The following is a 6,329-nucleotide window of genomic DNA, read 5'->3' as shown; positions in this document are numbered from 1 at the left end:
TCCCTTGGTCTCCCACGAATGCCTCTCCACATTGGCCGAGGGAGCTCCACTGGAGCCCTGGCGCCCATGGGAGGAGGACTTAATGTAGGTGACGTGTCCAATAGGAACACGGCAGGACCAGCCCCAGTATATGCACGCAGGGAACCCCACAGTGCCACCCATGTGCCCGGGAAAGGCCAAGCCCAGCATCTCTCAGAGCTCCAGAGGCTCCCAAATCATCTGCAGTTTGAAACACAATATTGCTCTGGGTGCTGTGAATTCAGCAAATCCTCTCATCCATCATCTTAATCCTGGACACCAGGATTCAAAACAGGGAGCGCAGACCCAGGAAGACTTTTCCCCACAGATCACGTTGTAATTAATGCTGGGAGACCTGTGAGCACCTTGCACAATGGCAGAGCCTCTCGGTATTAATTGCAAGAGCTCAAACATATTTCTGTGCCTTTAAAGCAAAGGGAAGGTGTGTGTGTACATGTGCACGCTTGCTTAAGTATATAATATATAATATTTGTAGTAAGAGTCAAGTATGGAAGCTATACATTTCCCTGGTAAATGAGAGCCTTAATAGAAAAGCCTGGGATAGATAGATTTTACACAATATGACACTGGTTAAAGGAAGCAATATCAACCATTGTTTAATGTAATAAAAAGCCAGAGGTGTAAGAAATGATGGTAATTCTATTGTAACTGAACTTGAAGATCCCTGTCAAATATGAGTGTGAATGTGGCAGTTATTTTAGGTATGTTTGTAATCTTTGCAGGCGTTTTGTCAAGGAGGCACTGTGATATTAGTAAGAGTGCACAAAGGCTCGGCAATGGTGTCATGCACAATTAATGTCCCCAGGTAGCAACTCCATTAGTCTTATGAAGTGAGCTCACAAATGGGAATACTAATGGGGACGCGCCTTGGGGCATTTGCTGAGCTTACTGCTAGTTTATTTCATACCCTTTATGCTCAACACAAAATTTACCTAGCCTGGATTTAAAATGTGTCTCATTACACAGGCAGCATCCTTTTACTTCAGTGCTTCCCTTTTAACATGCAAGATTTGCAATTCTAATCATATCAAAACCTGACTACTCTTGCTAAAAGGGAAAAAAAGGGATAAATAAATGGAAAAAAACAATCTTACGATAAAGACTGTCTGGGGTTTTAATCTTCCCTGACAGGCTTTTTTCATATGTACATACTGGTAGCACATGTGTTCCTGGCAGGGAATCAGAGCCGCGGGCAGCACAGCCAGAGGTGGTGGATTCAGGGTGCAGGATGCAGAACTCACCTCCAGGTCATGTGTTTGCATCCCTGTGGAAGGAGGACCCAGGGCTGGGATTCCGCACCAGTGGAAATGGGGCTGGGGCTGCCTGGAAAGATGCTGCATGTCAGCAGGAAGTGTCCAGGCAGCCCTGCCTGGGGCAAGGTCATTGCCACCATGAGACATGTGGCACAGGGGGGAGTCTTTGCTAGTACCTGTGTGAGCACTGTGATTTCTGTCTTGCTAGTTGCTTTCCTTAGAGCTTGCAAGGAGTGATACCCAAACAGTTAAAACCCTGGTGCTTCCTACCTGCAGAAATTGAACAACCGCTTTATTTTAAAGCAAGCAGATCTCAGCAAAGAAGCTTTACTGGAAATAATCTGGAGGGACATCAGAAACGCAAGAGCAACACCTCACCGCTCTCCTGGCTCACTCCCTACCCCTTCTCCTTGGTTTGGGCTCAGGCACGGAGCACCCCAGCTGTTCCCATCCCTCCGGTTCCCAGGGGGCCTGGATGAGCCTGGGCCCCAGAGGGATCTGTGTGCCTGTTTGCAGAGAGGCCCCTGCCCACAGAGCTCCTGGCTGAAATCACATCCCAGAGGAAGACCTGCTATCCTCCCTTCAGGAAACAGTGAGAAATAACAAGCTTTTCCTAAAAAATCCAGAGAATTTGTCCTGCTCTGCCACACATCTGTATGCTTACCCCATCCTTCCCCAGCATCCTCTGCCTATATGGAAGGGAAGCATCCTGGTCGCTGCTCCGGCACTCAGCTCACTCTCCTGCCCTGCCACATCACTGAAGTCAATGTCTGAATGCCACAAACCTTGAAGAGCAGCAGACCCTGGCAAGGCTGTGATACAGAGCAAACTACAACAGCTTAAAAACCTGTGCAGTTTGGAAAGCCAGGCTCTGCAGCCATCTCCTGCCCACTTGGGAAAACAGGCTCCATTCCCAGTACCTAATGCCCCCTGATCAATAACCCACGCAGAGCAGTGCCCTGTGGCTGAGCAGCCTTCCCGGAGAGCCCACATCCAGGACGGTCCAGCCAGCAGCTGGGCTGGAGGAACAGTGCCTAACACCAGCTCTCCCAGCACCAAAATGCCAGATGAGCCCCGGACAGATTTATTTCCAAATCCTGACTCAATCACAGTATTGGATTTGTAATCACAGGCTCCAATTTTAGTGGAATAAATATACTAACAAAACTAATAGTTTGTTAGCTGCAAGGTAGGGACAATCAAAGTGTCTGAAGTGAAATACATGGCTCCTCGGGAGAAACCCCTACATGATAAAGACATTTAGAGCTTTATTTTTTTAGATAGATATATAGCGAGGTGTCAAGCTGTTTCCAGCGCATGCCGCTCGCCTGCACTGCATGTGTGTGTATGCACCCAGTGGGGAAGGAGGGTTTGGAAAGTTCGGCAGCGTGTAACTGTCTCCAGCCTCTGCACAAGCTGCACTGGGAGAGAACATAAACCAAAATGACTCCTCAGGAGCCCAGAGGAGAAGCAGGAACTGTTTGGTGGAGAATTATAGCTATGGGTGAAATTAGATGTACTCGGAGCCCCAAGGCTGAGAGAAATAAAAAGCATTTTAAATGGAGTGTAGAATTCATATTCCTCAGTCACTTCCAATAAATAAATCCTTGACAATTTTTTTCTGTAAACAGTGGTTACACTTTGCTCTATTGTCTCCATGTTGCATATTCCAGACAGGAATGTGGGTTCTCCACCCCAGCCAGCATGCGCCCTCCCAGCACAGTGCAGTGGCATTCTGCATTGAGCCGGTGGCCGGCCATAACAGGGTGCTGGGGGCTCAGTGTGTTGGTTGTGGCATTGGGCACCCAACTCCCACTGCAACCCATGTGTTTCGAGCGGCTCCTAGGAGTCTGAATCCACATCACCTCACCTTTCACACCAGGCTCAAGGGATTCCATGGAACTTTCCCATGGCAGGAGCACTTCAAAGCCTCCCTGGCTGGTTACGAGGCAGCACAGGCTGCAAGGTCCCCCTCTGTGGCTGTTCACATTTCCATTTCATGAGCAAATGAAGCATTTTATACTTTACGACTTCCCCACAGTGGCAGTCATCCCATTTCACCTGTCTGGGACCAGAGGTGGTGGAGGGAGAACAAGAACACTGGGCTACTGTCAGTCAGTGCTGAGCACGCAGCAGGACACTTTCCCATTCACTTAACTTGCATCTTTTATTAAGAAGGATAATAACTCGTAGGGCAGTAATAATTGGTCTTCTCCATGGGGCTGTTGAAACAGGAGACAAGCTGGGTGCACCAGTACGCAAGATGGGGAGCGTGCAGATGTGATTTCAGCTGAGTCCCCTGTGCCTGCCACATTGATGCTATCTGGGGATGCAGCCAGAGCTCCTATGCGGCCCTGGGCAGGAGCCGCTGGTGTGGCATCTACACAAGGGGCTGTGACACTCAGAGAGCTGCCATTGCTTTGGGAGCTTGTCTGTGTGAGGTCCCACAAGGGTGCAGTGGGCACCCATCCCACCCCAGCACTCAGCATCTCGAGCAGCCCCCAGATGAAAAGCTCCCTGAGCCTCTCTGGAGGGCACTTCAGCAGAGAGCAAGAAGCTGTAGTCAGGGTCACTCATGGAAACGCTGTGTCCTTGGGTCAATTGCTGGGAATTATGTCTTCAGACGCCGTTATCCATCGGCCAACAAGCCCCTGGAGAGCCGTTGTGCGAGCAGGCAGGCTTGGAGCTCAGGGCTGGGGGGGTTCCTGCTCGCTGCACCAACCTTTGGAGCAGGTAGGCGTTATTTTTACCTAACAATACAAATATTAGGTAAATAAGACCAAGAATAATTGATCAAAAGAGCTGAGTAGCTGCCAACTATGTTCAGAATTTCATTTTGCAGAGAACTTTGGTATTCATTTTGACTTTCAAATGTCTGAACCTTCCTTTTGAGGGTTTGCCCTGAATCTCACTGGGAAAAGTCTCTTGTCCCTCTCTGAATGGAATACCAAAGGTCAGGTGTTTCTGATCATCTCAGTGCTGATTTACTAATTGCTGTTGCAACAAGACAACCAAGGGGTTGCAGCTGGGTTCATTGCATCAGAAACTGCATGACTGTACTAAATACAGGATCCTTTTTCCCCCAAAGCCCTGCAGCATGCTGAAGAAAGAGGGGTTTTGTGCAGCTAATATCATGGAGTCATTTTTGCTGTACTTCAGAGGGTAACTAATACTGCAGCATCATGACGCAGCTCCCACAACAAGAATCTGAAGAGCTAAGGTGACTACAAGCATTTCTAAAGGGATCTTGGAAAAAGAGCGGAGCTGCCAGGGGAGATGATGCAAGTGTGATTCACTTTTCCTTCAGAAAAAAGATTTTCAGATGCTCTAGTAATTTTAAAAGAAAATTAAGACTTCTGCAATATGCTCATTACACCACAGCTAGTGAAAGATGAAGAACTTGAGATGCAGAGACAATGGATTCAGCCCCATGCTCAGCCATTTATTTTTGGCTAATTAAAAGGGTAAGATTTTTCTCTTTATTATGTACTGTTTGCCAAGTTCATTATTTGCTCTCCCATAAATCATCATCTCTAGCCAAAGGTAAATCCCCTCTCTGTTGTGAGGCTGCTGTTAGTTTGTGTCACAAGCTCCATGTCTACAGAGCTGCTCCTTCCACCAGCGCCGCAGGAACTGCAGGACCCCAAGACCTTGTTGATTCTGCAGGAACTGGAGAATGAACGCACAAAGCCCTGCTCTTTTCCCCACTTTGGCCTGCATCTCCCCAGCCTCTCTGAAGTCAGTTTGATCTCTGTTAATCCTTCAGCATCCCTACCTACGGTGTCTGGGAATTGCCTGGTACGAAAGCCTGTTCTCTACCACAAAGTGCCACTGGCAACTTCACATTCAGGTGAGATGGAGAGTGCTGTGATGCCCAGACCAGTGAGGCTCATTTCAAAGCGTGGGTGAGCCCTGGAGCAGGTGAGTTCCCTGGAAAGGGTGGGAATGATGAGTAGACTTGCCTCCACCTTGCCCTGGTTTCCAATAGGTCTGCTCGGTAGTAAAACCTAAGGGAAGAAAAGCACCAGAGGAAACTTGTGATGAAGCAGGAGAATCACCTGAATCTTTCCTCCTAAACAGCTCCCAGAAGTATCAGCAGAGCTTCAAATCCATATTCCTCTCACCTCCTTTCAGGTCCTTCCTCCATAAAGCTGTTTACAATCACCTGGGATTCAAGAAGCAGGAGAAGCACGAAGAACAGTTGGCTTCTGCTATGGAGTCACCATTCAGGAAACCCTGAGGAGCCCTGCACAAGGAGTAATAAGGAATATCTAGTTTGTCCATATAAAATCATTCCTTGACACTGAAGCCTTCCTTTAGGCTGATGTGGTGCCAACAGATTTACCAAACTTTTTGTAACTAGCAAGTTATTGAGTGTCACTTTAGTACAGTGTATGTGGAAAACGCATGGAAGGTGCCAAGAATGCTGCATAGTCTTTAACTATTACATTAAGCATCTGCTGCTGCCATTTATGGATCAGATAGCATTTTACTCTTGAGATATTTGATTTTATTACCTTCTAGGGAGAGAGCCAAACAAGTGTTCTTATTGATTTGCACATTAAATATATTAGTAATAAAACAACATCTCTGTAAACCAATTGTAAAATCAATATTAATTGGTACCAAAATATCACAAGTAGTTGAATTACAATTAAAGAGAGTAGCTTCAAAGTGTGCCTACCAATCCAGAGGTGATGCACACCAAATGAGAGAGGGGCACCAAACCTGAGAACAACAATATTCAGAACAATTAACAGCTGTTCCAAGTGAAACATGAGGAGATACTCAGATCTGTTTGAGGAGACCAAGGGTCATTGAGATTCAGTTCATGGACAGCAGTTCACTTTGTCTGCGCAGGCGCATGTTCAGCTGATCAAATCTTGTGGGAACAGATCCAAACCATCCAAACCTTGCTTATGTCTTTGTCTACAGGACAGCTCTGGGTCTTGGAATCCAAAACAGAGACTACAAAGCATGAGCAGCAGGAGCAAAGAGCTGCTTGGAGGGAGCAGAGCCTGAGGAGCATCCTCTGCA

The 6,329-nt window shown here is 47.3% G+C and overlaps 1 long non-coding RNA gene across 1 annotated transcript in view; it reads left to right on the top strand.

The window, feature by feature from the left end:
• Nucleotides 1–4,331: 4,331 nt before the first annotated feature.
• Nucleotides 4,332–6,329, top strand: part of LOC136022441 (uncharacterized) — a 3,036-nt gene continuing 1,038 nt past the window's right edge. Inside the window, exons 1-2 of the long non-coding RNA XR_010616164.1 lie at nucleotides 4,332–4,756; nucleotides 6,228–6,329. The exon at nucleotides 6,228–6,329 is cut by the window's right edge and continues 88 nt beyond it. This is a non-coding gene — a long non-coding RNA (uncharacterized LOC136022441). The remainder of the gene's footprint in view (nucleotides 4,757–6,227) is intronic.

Source organism: Lathamus discolor, chromosome 15, assembly GCF_037157495.1.
Source record: "Lathamus discolor isolate bLatDis1 chromosome 15, bLatDis1.hap1, whole genome shotgun sequence".
NCBI classification, from domain to species: domain Eukaryota; kingdom Metazoa; phylum Chordata; class Aves; order Psittaciformes; family Psittacidae; genus Lathamus; species Lathamus discolor.
Note: the sequence above shows the minus strand (reverse complement) of the source record. Positions and strands in the feature narration are given on the sequence as shown.